Here is a 12069-nt window from a genome sequence, read left to right on the forward strand (position 1 = left end):
TCCTCTGGCATGGTCATCCTCAGCAGGGCTTGGGCACGGGCAAAGCACTGGCGTGGTGTAGTTGTGGAAAGGTATCGTGCCATGCTTGCACCGCGCTGGGCAGAAACAGGCCTTGGAGGCTGCTGCGCCGCAAAGAGCGTTCACCTGGGGCTGCTCGGAGCCTTGTCGCTGCACAGCTCGAGCTTTATCTATACAAGATACTGAAAAGAGAGGTTTTAGCCGTCACGTTCATGAAATACTGTTCCCCAAGCACAAAGCAAAGGAGCTGATATGGCTAAATTATCCTTAAAAACAGAAGGGGGGAAGTTACGATTTCTGTTTTCAGCATGGAAGGAATAAATTCCGACTTTCTCGTGTCCGCAGCCCAGCTTGCAACAGGTTTAAAGCACGGTACAGATGGCTATGCAATTATTGCCAACATCTACTCATTATATTAGATAAGGCCCTGGGTTTATTTAGCAGAAGCAGATGGAGGGAATACACAATATTTTAGATGTCTTGGCAAACTGTGTTTTCCTTAGAACAACATTGCATGTTTGCTGTGATAGTTCTGGCCAAAAAAAAAAAAAATAATTGGAAGAAAGAGGGAGAATGATATCTTTTGGGAGTGACAATGAGCTATGCATTAAAGAAGAGATATTATATTGCAAGTCTTATGATATCTGTTGCCTTATATTAATCCTTGTGACAAGGGGAGAGTTTCAGCTTTTATTTGAAGTGTGTATTTTTTGTGGCACACAGACTAAAGCTTGAAAACACAACCCCAGCTGCCTACGAAAGCTGAGGAATCACTAGACAAATAGAATGCCCTAATATTATTATTTTTTCTCAAATGGTCTCATGACTTTTAACCCAGCCTTGTTGATTTGGGGGCTGCCTATTTATTTGCAGAGTGTGACCGCTGGCAATACTGCATCTCTGAGCAAGGGGCGCCTGCTGGAGGGTGGAAAATGCTCGGGGCTTGGGTCCTTTGAGGCAGTAGATTTGGACAGGAGGTGTACGAGGAACTTCTGCACCTCTCTGCTTGCTCAGAGGATTCACAGGCAAGACCTCCCTCAGCGACCAGTGACCTTGGTGACAAAGGGTCCCATGACTATCTGTGACATGGGTGGGGACCAGTTCCCTGGCGAGCCTCCAAAGAGAAGAAACCCAGCTTTGTGCCTGCTTGTAGAGGTATCTGAGACCTTTCCAGCCTTTGCCCTTCTCCAAACTCTGGGCTACCAGAGAATTTCTTGTGGGGACACTTACCAGAGACAGACAGGGTGCAATTTTCCTGTCTTGTTGAACTTAAGTCCAACAGCATCCAGCTTGATTCCAACCCCTGTCTGGGAAGACACAGGACGGCGGATGTAGGTGAGGGAGTCAGTACTGCCTCTAAGTGTGTAACGTGATGGTGTAGCATGGTAGTTACTTGGAGCCCGTGGCCCTGAGAAGCAGTCAGAGCCATCCAACGTGCACCTGGGGAACAACAACAAATCCAGTTTCTGCCTCCGTCTCTCTGGAATTCAATATTGGCCCCCCTCCACGGCTTAGGTAGTCAGCTGAGAGCTGAATGCTCAATGTATCACCTGCTTGCGATGGTCTTAAGCTGGAAGCCACAAGCATGGACCAAAACCAGGTCATTAAATTAGCTGGCCCTAGGCATGCAGGTTGGAGGAGGTGGCGTTTCCTGGGCAGAAGACCTTCCCAGCTGATAGAGCAGGCGGAGGATTGAAGGTCTTCCCTTGCACAGAGGGACTGTGGCTGTTCCCTCTGCTCACGGTAAGGTAGCATCAAAGGAGTTTTGGGTGCTCATACACACACTAACCACATCTGATGCTTCTTTGGTTATACCACCTGGATGGTCTCCCTCCGCGGTATGCAAGTGGCAGCGTGACCTGAGTGCAGTCCTCGGACGTAGCTTGACTCCCCACGTGCTTGTGTTGGGAGGACGAGCACAATGAGAGTGCAGGCAGGAGGAGAGGTGTAATGACATTGTGACAGCGGCAGAGACCTGTTGTTTGTCAATATTTTGCTATAGCATGGGGAAAAAAAAAGAAGAGGAATGCTTGAAATGCTGGTAAAGCTCTTTAGCTAAGATGGCTCAGTTCAGTTCGTGTGATGTTTTTGGGTCTCTAATTGGTCTAGTGCACAAGTACATCCTGGTGTGGATGATGCTGATGATCCTTTCTTGCCAGTTCTCATCCATCTGGCCGTGCCAGTGAGGCTTAGCTGGCCGAGTGCTGGGGAGCGGACACAGAAAGCGCGCAAATGCAGCCGCAGGAATTAACTAACAGTCCACTCTCCACCTTCCCGTTTATATTACGTGAATGTTCTTGGCTATCATTTTGCGTGATGTGTGTATCTTTGCTCATTGTCTGCCTCATCCCTAGATTGTTCCAGCATTCAGTGAAGGTGGAGTGGATGGACCCCGAGGAAAGCCATCCATCCCTCCAAGCACTCTCTCTAGAAGCTAGTGCGTGGTTCAGCTGGTGGCTCAGTGGAAAAGAAAAGCCTGCAGTGCAGAAAGGCCCAGGAGACAGTAACCTAACAAGAGGTCTCCTTTCCATGTGCCCAGCAGTGACAGATATTAAACATTGGAATAGGCTGCCCAGGGAGGTGGTGGATTCACCATCCCTGGAGGTGTTTAAAGAAAGGGTAGATGGGGCACTTAGGGACATGGTTTAGAAGTGGCTTTTGTCAGGGTAGGTTAAAGGTTGGACTTGATGATCTTAACGGTCCCTTCCAACCTCAGTAATTCTATGATTCTATATTTTTCCTTCTCCTTCACACCAGCCCCTCATTGGTGGCTGCTCCCCGTCCCTCTCCTCCAGCTCCAGCAGCACCGGTTCAGAGCCCCAGGAGGGAAGGCTGCGCTCTGCTTCAAACCGCTTTGTTTTGCTTTTTGAAACGATAGCGTAATTTGATAGCAATGCCGTTTTCTGCTCAACTCGTGAACAACTACTTCTGGGGACGGGCCAAATGCAGAGGGCGACGTGGTTCTGGTTCCAAATAACACAGATTTGGTCACCGCTCCCGGGGCAGCCTGGCAAGGAGGCTCTTGTTTGGTGGGTACTATAAGGAAGAAGGGGTGAGACGTGCTTTTAGTGACTCGGATGTCTTGCCTCCTGCAGTGCCCGTGCTGCCCTGCTAGCCCACCTGTCAGAGAAATACAGCCCCCATCCACCTACCAGCCGTCCTGAGCCCTTTGCCCGGTTTTGAACTGCCAGCTCGGAGAGAGCAGCGGAGTCAACCTCCTCCCGGCTTTCCGGCAGAGCCAGGAAAAGTAGCGTCTAGTTTGGGTGACGTTTTTTCATGCACGCAGGATTTGGGGGTTTGTATTTTTCAGGAAAATGGCAGCTTTAAATCAAGTAACAGGATATTTGCAGGCTTGACGTGAATTGCTTTTGCGAGAAAGGAAAACGCGTTAAAAGTCAGAATGCTTCATTTTAGGATTCGACAAATGAAGCAAACAATCCCAAATGAGATTTTGTTGCTCTCTCCTTTTCCCCCTTCCCTTACGAAGTGAAAATACTTGGAACGTTTTGTTGACCCTGATGTTCCCCTCTCCAAGAATCTTGTTTGCTACTGGCCTAGACCCCTCCATAGCTTGCCCGTACCCCAGAGACCGTGGGGTGGGCTGTGTGACACCAGATGTCTCCAGGAAAGTGCTCTGGGCTCCCAGCTCCTGTTCCCCATATCCTCTGATGCCAGCAACAAAATTCTGGGATGTCACAAAATTCCTTTCCAAGGGCAGAAAGCAGCCGTCTCTCCTTTGTAATGTTAATGTAGCAAGACTCAAGGTATGACCTACTTGCCAGCCACAATGAAGTTCAGGATGGTTTTAACTCCTCTGCGCTTGGTTTTCCCAGCGCGAGCTCGCTAAAATGTTTTGGATGCGTGCATTTTCCTGCCAGCTGTCACGGCTTATTGCGAACGAGCCTCCTTTTTTCCTCTGTGGCTGGGTGTGTTCATGTCTCTCCCACTTAGGAGCAACAAGGACCTATTTGAGCTTCATAACCAATATCTTCCTTCATCCTGGGCAGAAGCCGAGCCCTCGGCACCCTGCGAAACCTCATTTGTTCCGTATGCGTGTCGCATGCTTCTCGGTTGCCGTGTGTCTCGCTGGGGTGGAGGAGTCTCTGCCTACAGATGCTCCTCTCCCTGTCTTCTCCCTGGAGCCTGGCTCGGGAATTGCAGTCAGAAAAGTAGGTTGCAGGTGGTTTGTGGGGAGGACTCTGCTCTCGTTTTGCTTTGTCTCCTCCCAGGACTCCAGAGCGTTTCTGCCATGCGAAGAGGAGGAGAGAGTTTGCGTTCACGTCCGGGCGGCTCTCTGTATGCTGAAGGCTGGTGGAAAATTTAGCGCTGGCTACAAAAGGCTCAGAAACGCGCCCGTTTGGTGTGAGGCCAAGCAATGAATTTGCTCTCTGTGCCTCTGAAACACAGCAACCCCCTACTGTTGAATATTCTCATTTGCTCGCTGTATTTTGTGCTCTGTTCCCTTCATGTTATAGCTAAAGAGAGATTTATCCTTCACCACAGTGAGCTTGTTTTCATGGGTACGGTCAGTTTTGGGACCAGCGTGTTTATATGAGGAAGGGGGTCAACCTGAGTTGCTCTGAATAAGGTGGTGTCAAGGAAAGGATTGTGACCCTGTATATTGGGTTGTAGATGTGCTTTGAAGGGAAAAAGTAGGCTTAGATGCAATATGCAGGTATGTACTTGGATGTTTCGATTTGGTGTTGGTGAGCCAAAGGAGAGGCAGAGAGCTGGCAAGCTGGGCCCTTTCGTGTGGGCTGGACTGGACAGCTGGTGGGGAAGTCACCAGCGTGGAGCCGTGGAGCCAACAGATGAACCCGGTAATGCCATAAATTAAACGGTGCAATTAGCACGCCAGATCTACTTATCGGCTCAGCCCTGGTGTCGACTGCGTGTCTTTGGTAGTCAAGATAAAGCTCACACAGCATGAAATCAAACTGAGTGAAACAGGGCGTCTTTCCAAGTGCTCCCTTGCATGTAAATTTGTGTCGTGGCTGGAGAAGGAGGGAGCAGCGGGACTGACAACTGCGTCGCTGCCGTCCAAGTGACAGCCAGGCTCGCTGCTCCGGACAAGCTGACTGCCCACATCTGAGGGGCTGGCTTATGGGCACCCCTTGGCTGGTCGCCTCTGTTGACCTGCCCTCAAGTCCCGGGCAAGAGAATCAGCCAGACCATGCCACCAGCATATGACTGAGCAACGTTTTCAGCATGCGCTCTGCTGTTAAGAAGGTGGAAAATACCCATTTTGATTTGCACTGCAGCTGAGGTGCCTTCTCACCCACTACTAGCATCACCATATCCTTTTGCAGCTTTTTTTAAGGCGTACAACTGGTGTGATTTCTTGTTGTGAGTCTTGTCCATTGACTTCATCTGCTGCCAAGACTTTGTAGCTGTTCCTGGTTGGTGCATACAAGGAAAAGGGGGCAAGTGATGCCCTGTTGCCACAAGCTACCAGAGACCATGGTTCCTCCTTCTCCATAGTGCTGTCTGTTTGCTGTTGATGCTCTGGTAGTCCTTGGAGGTCGGTGCCATGGGGACCTGATGTTCCTTGTTGCAACGCTTCCAATAAACTCCGTTTCTTGTTCCCGCTCTCTAATCCATCATAACTTGCCTTCCTCCACCTGCTGCCTGAAGGACTCCACCAGAGCTCACCTTGGACCTTGTACCCTCCTGCACCCAGGAGTGTGGGGCACAGCCCTCCTGGGCAGCAGCTTCCCTGGTAGGAACCTCTGTCTGGGTGGCCACCTCCACGCATGCCAGGCTCTCCTGGCTAGGTCCATGGTTCCTGGCCGCTGCGTGGGGTAGACGCTGGAGAAGATGACGTTTCCAAATAAAGACCATTAATTCAAAGACTGGGAGGTGCGTGGCGAGGCCGGTGGCTGTCCTGCGCTGGTTGGTGCGCCGCTGGTGTTCCTGATCCTGGAAAGTCTCGCCAGCTCCAGCCAGAAGCGTGCTGTGTGCTGGTTTGGGGTTAAAATGCTTCAGTCATTCAGGAAAGCAGCAGGCAGAGCAGCCTCCTATGGCAAATCGTTTCAGAGGGGAAAAAAAAGAAAAAGGGAAATATATATTTTAGTAAATTTTTAATGTTCTGCACATGCTTTTGAAGGGAAAACACCAGTTAGAAAGCCCAACTGCTTAAGATTAATTTTATGGGCCTTTTTTGAGGGAAATGAATCTTTTCTGTAAGAACCTCTCGATTAGTTTTATGGGCCTTTTTTTGCGGGAAATGAATCTTTTCCATAGAACCTCTTATTTCAAAATAATTATTTCTTTCCACTTAATTTTTACTGTAAAATTCCCAAGTGTTCCCACAGTGGCGTGCGACCGGGAGGACCTTGCAAGTTCTCCCCTGGGGTCCCCAGCTACCGCGAGCATGGTAACAGCGATCCTCATGGTGGTGACAACTTCTGTGGGGTTCAGGGACCCTCTGCACCACCCCCCCCGGGCAGCGGAGGAGGAGTCGGGAAGGAGTGGGTGAGCAAGGGACGCAGGTAGCGCGGAGGCGATGGTCAGCCCATGGACCACCTGTAGATGGGGGAAGCATCTTTAAACTAGTCAGCCAAAAATGATGAAGATATTTATTTATTTTTCCCATTGGTTTTCATTTCCTGGGGGTCACCGGGGCTTGTTAAATATCGGTAGCCTGTACTCAAAGTCGGGGTCTAGGAACAGGGGTGATTTATGAGTGTGCTCCTCCTGCTGTCAGAGATTTGGGGGTCAATGCTGCCAAGGTGCCTGCATTAGGGGGGGTTGGATTGGTGGGTAAGAAGCGGTGGTTTCTCTTTCTTTGCATCAAACAGCTGCTGTACTGCTGGCTAGTTTCATCTTTTTTTTTTTTTGAGGGAAGCTGTCTGGTGGATATTTAGCCTCTCCTAATCCCATTGGAGTGATTGACTTGGTTCTTAGGAATGGGTGTTTGGGATAAAGTCTCTGGAAAAAATAGCTGCCTCCGCTTACTTTCTAGGACTGGAGTTTGTAATAAATAGAAAGGTTGCATTAAAAGCGCCTACAATTTGTGTGATTCCTCCTCTAGCAGCACCTGCCCTGGCACCAGCGTTGTCCTGTAGCAAGATCCCCTTGGGAAGCGTTAAACGTTCTCAGTAATTAATCTTGCTGCTTTTGCTGTAGCTGTATGTTATCTGCACGCAAGAAGGCCACGGACCTGTTGGAAAGGGTCCAGCGGAGGCTCAGAGGGCTGGAGCCCCTCTGCTGTGAGGACAGGCTGGGAGAGCTGGGGGGGTTCAGCCTGGAGAAGAGAAGGCTCCGGGGAGACCTTCCAGCCCCTTCCAGCCCCTGAAGGGGGCCTACAGGAAGGATGGAGAGGGACTCTGGATCAGGAGGTGTAATGACAGGATGAGGGGGAATGGTTTTAAACTGAAAGAGGGGAGATTTAGATGAGATCTGAGGAAGAAATTCTTGGCCGTGAGTGTGGTGAGCCCCTGGCCCAGGTTGCCCAGAGAAGCTGTGGCTGCCCCATCCCTGGAGGGGTTCAAGGCCAGGTTGGACGGGGCTTGGAGCAACCTGGGCTGGTGGGAGGTGTCCCTGCCCAGGGCAGGGGGTGGCACTGGATGAGCTTTAAGGTCCCTTCCAACCTAAACCATTCTTTGATTCTCTGTGTGATTCTGTGAAGCTGCTGGACCGTCAGCCGCTTCCAGTTCTCCCCTGTGTGTCCAGTGCCGCCTCTGGTGCGATGTACAGAGAGGGACAGCAGGAGGCTGGGAAGAAAACGCTCTCCATCCCCTGCAGATGTGTGCGCTGAAGAAGGAGCCTGGCTGGCTGCTCTCTGCTGGGCTGGACCCGTGCTGTGGTTGCTCCTGTAAGCAGAGATGCGTACGGAATCCTCCGTATCTGTGATCATCCTTTTGCTTGGGGTGTCTCCTGCCTTTCTGTTCCTCCTCCTCTTCCTGCTTTAGGGCAGATGCAAAGCAACTCGGTCGCCTGCTCCCTGAGAGATCTTTATTGGGAAAAGCTGAAATAAATCCACTAAAAGGCCATTAGAAGAGAGGACAAGGTGGGGATGATGCTGAGGAACAGGGTTGGCTTTTCCCTGCTCCAATCCGCAGGAATTAGAGCTCTGGGGCAAAGCTTGGAGGAGTTTCAAGGCGTTTTCTTTGGTCAGGGCTTCAGTGAGGAGATTTGTTATCGGGTGGCTCTGAAAAGTGCAGCACAGTAGGACAGCCTGTGCCTTGCTGAACCAGCACACAGAAATCCCGAGCTCTGAGGTACTTTAAGAAACAGATTGCTAATTATTTATGTTAGCATAACACCCAGGAAAGGAGCTTTCCCTTCTTTCTTTGCTTTCCGTTATACTGAACGGAATAAGCCGCTTTTATAATTTACCCCAGGCTTTGCTTCTCAAGCGTTTATTGCAAATTTGGCCTCTGTCTCTGGGAGCGGGTGTCAGTCAGAGGTTTTTTGGTGGGGGTGGTGACACAGAAAGCGGCATTTACCTGAGTTATGGGGAAAAGCGAGGGAGTCGTGCGGCGGTGCCGAGCGCTGCAGGGCTCAGGATGGGTGCCCAGACCCACAGCGGCAGAGGAGCAGGGAAGGTTTGGTGCTTCCGTGCGAGGAACTCCTCACGGAGGAACTTATTTTCCTCCGCTTCAACACCTGAAGCGCTATCAGAGACAACATTCTAAGCCTGTCAAATCCCAGCGGTTCTGCACGATCTGTGAAGACGCAACAAGGGCTGCAGATGAAGATGTTTATTCTGCTTTGTGAGGGTATCTCCTAAAATCTTCTCTTTTGCTATTTTTTAACGTCTCGCAGATGATTTCCTCTTCCGGCACCGGCTCGCCCGTCACCTCTGCTTTGTTCCCCGCTGTTTGCTGTGCAGCCGGGGACACTTCGGCAGGATTGTCGGGATGGGCTTGTCAGCCGGCTCCTTTCACCTCTCTATTTCTCTTATTTTTTAATGATAATTTCTGACTTGTTCTGGCCTAACTCACAGTGGCTTCTGGGAGCTTTCAGCTGGAGCTGGGGTAAAAAAGTAAAACAGAAAGGTGGCACATAGGAAAATGCCACAACATTAATTATTGCCCCTCACTGGGGCATTTTTCCCTGCATTATCTGTGAGCAGTTTAGAGGTATGAACTGCTGAGCAGCTGTGAATTTGTTTTAGTTTTGTAGGGAGAAAATGCACCATCCCTGCCTTGGCACAGCTCTTTGCTGGGCTCCAGCTTTCTCTTCCCTTTCTCTGGGCACCAGCTTTCTGCCAGCCGGTCCTTCGGAGCAGTGAGACCCCACGTCCCAGGGCTCCTAGGATGGACACTGGCCCCGTAACGCTTCTAAAAGCCCCAGGACCTTCTTTCCCCCGGTGCCGCAGTTTGGACAGCCTGCCCGGGGCCGCAGGTTGTGAGCACACGGCATGCGAAGGCTGCAGCAGCCCGTGCTCCCTGCTTTGGTAAGGAAACGCGTTGGATGCCCACCTGGGTTTTCTCACCAACTGCCTCATTTACCTGCAAGGCTCAAACGTGGGTTTCTTTTTAGACCTAGAGTTACCACCTCATGCCCACCGACCTTCTGTTTCTTCCACTAAAAGTGGCTTTGCTTAGGATGCAGCTGTATTTTTTTTTTTTTTTTTTTTTACTCTCTAGGTAAAACCTGGCCGAGGTTGTAGGGGTTTTCAAGAGCAGCTGATTCACGGGCAGGTGTAGCAGCGACAGCTCAGCCGTACGGGCATGGATGGTCCGCATGGATAGACTGGTGTTCGGTAGGATCCACTCCAGCCATGGGAGGCGGCGGGCTGTCGGGTGCCCCGTGCAGGTTAGCTAGGGGATCACAGCACTGGGGAGGCGGGAATTCATGAAGGATTTAGGGGTTTTGATGGAGGCAAGATTGCCATAGTTTGAGCAGACTGTTTTTAGCATCAAGCCTATTCAGAAGACAGGGCTGGAATAAAGACCTCCAGCCACTGGAACATTTACTGGCACCGTGGGACTAATTGATGGTGTCCCCCATTCACTCCTGTTTTCTCTTTGAATTTAGAAACAAAATGATGAGCGTGTGGAGCACGGCTCCTCTCAGCTTGTACCATGAACCAGGGCTCTGCCTGATGACAGCACAAATCCATCTTAGCTCGCTGGAGACTAATTGTGTCGTTAGTAGCAACATCCAAGGTGGATGTTTAAGATTATCTTTTGACTTGAAGTGTGTGCTCTCCCTAGACTGCAGAGTTTTATAAGTGAGCAATTAAGTTGGGAGGATGGAGGGAAGGGAGAAGAGGAACGAAATCATTGGCACGGGCGCAGAAGATTAAATTAGAAGTCTCTGCATGCAATGGTTCTTGGTTTAAATTGTCTCCTGTTGCTTATGCATCGATAGAGCTGATGTAATGTGAATTTTCTGGTCGTGAAAGCGCAGGAACAGGTGTCCTATAGAATAGATACTCTGCTCCTCGGGTCCTGGCTTGCTGCTGCCTCTCTTGCCATCCAACATCTCAGCATGCTTTTTTCCTGATCTCCAGCACCTCCTGCTGATGGAGTCTGGCCCTTTCCGCACAGCGATGCTGATCCTGCTCTTCCCTGGCCCGTGCTTGGCGGCTCTGCTAAGTCAGTCAGTAAGTCAAGGACAAGGTTTTTATCTGAGCGTGGCTGTGCTGTCAGCGCTCCCTACACGGCCACGTCCCGCGCTGCTGAGTTTGCCAGACGTCCCGCGTAATCCATGTTACGTAGAACTCTATGTCTTGTTTTGAAAAACTCTGCTTTTTCTTGGAATTTTTTTTTTTTTTTTTATGGTAGCTGGCCACTTTGCTGAATGCTCAGCAGCCTGTTAGCAGGTACGGAGAAAGAGGGCCCAGGTGAATCACGGGTGCGCACTGCGGGTGCTCTGCACCTCCTGGAGCATCTCTGTGCTCAGGCATGGGACACTCGCAGCGTTTGGGTGCTTAATCCCCAGGGCACCGCCTGGGGTTCACTGCCCAAGTCTGGCAGCTTCCTTCCAGCTCGGGCACCTCTGGAATTCCGCTTTTCAGGCAGGTTTGCAGGCCCATCTTGGGGAAGGGTTGGTGAAGTGCCGGGTTATGGTCACGGTTGGGTTCCCAAGGGCAGCGCTTTCAGCGGTTGTGGTTAATGAAGTGGTGGCACCTTGTACAAGTGGTACCAGGTGGCTGTGGACTTGCAGACCCCATTGGTGGGCCGGTTGCTCAGCCGCCACCACCTTGGTAGAACCGCCTGGGGACAAACCTGGCAAAAACTGATGGCAATTGCTTATCGTCACTTTAAATGGTGCAGTCAACGGGGAGCTGATGAGAGGGTTTTTGCTCAGAACTAACTGTGTGGTTGGCTTGTGGTAGGGGAGCCCTGTCTCAAATCAAGAATATTTTTGTGGAGGCATCATAGGAAGTGCTGCAGTAATTAATGGACGCCGTTTTGCCATGCTCTCTGCGGGGTAGCGTGCCTTGCAGGGCCTTCGCTTAAGGAGATTGCATCCTCGCGGCTGGTGGACGCTGTGACAATATTTCTTCCCCGGCTGTGCCCTAAAACAGCGAAGCTATTTCATTTTCTGTGCAGAGCACTTAGATTTTTAAGAATCATTCCGGTTTGGGGGCTGTATTTCTTATCAGAGTTACTGCCGCGTATCAGAGGAAATACTTGCACCCCGCTCTCTGGATAGTCTCCTCAAATAAGATGCTCTGGACAAAAATTAATTCTGCACACGCAGAGTAAACTGTATAACTAGAAACTGCTTCAGATATTAGGGAACACCAGACATCAGGACTTGAGGGGCTTCTGAATTTATTGCAGAGAAAATCTCTGGCAGGTAATTTCTAGCCTAACTCATCTCCTAAAAATTAGCGTATGCTTTCCTATACGTATAGGGTGCTGCTCTTTGCCGGCCAGAGCCGGTCCTGGTCGCTTTGTTCAAATGCCCTCATAAGCAGCCAGATATCGCGCCTTTTCTTATAGTCCAAGCAAGGCTCAGCAGCTCAGGAGGACTGTGTGAATTGATGCTTTTCAGTAGACACCATTTGCAATGTGATCGCAGGTATAAAATTCAAAGCAGCTGGGACGTTTGCTGGTTTTACGCAACATTTACCCGTGCTTTGGAAAA

General features: G+C 50.5%; 1 protein-coding gene across 9 annotated transcripts in view; it reads left to right on the top strand.

Moving 5' to 3' along the window:
- The window catches only part of CACNA1B (calcium voltage-gated channel subunit alpha1 B), a 311383-nt gene that overhangs the window by 95877 nt on the left and 203437 nt on the right, over window positions 1-12069 (top strand). The gene's annotated exons all lie outside the window — the stretch shown is intronic.

Source organism: Chroicocephalus ridibundus, chromosome 15, assembly GCF_963924245.1.
Source record: "Chroicocephalus ridibundus chromosome 15, bChrRid1.1, whole genome shotgun sequence".
Taxonomy (NCBI): domain Eukaryota; kingdom Metazoa; phylum Chordata; class Aves; order Charadriiformes; family Laridae; genus Chroicocephalus; species Chroicocephalus ridibundus.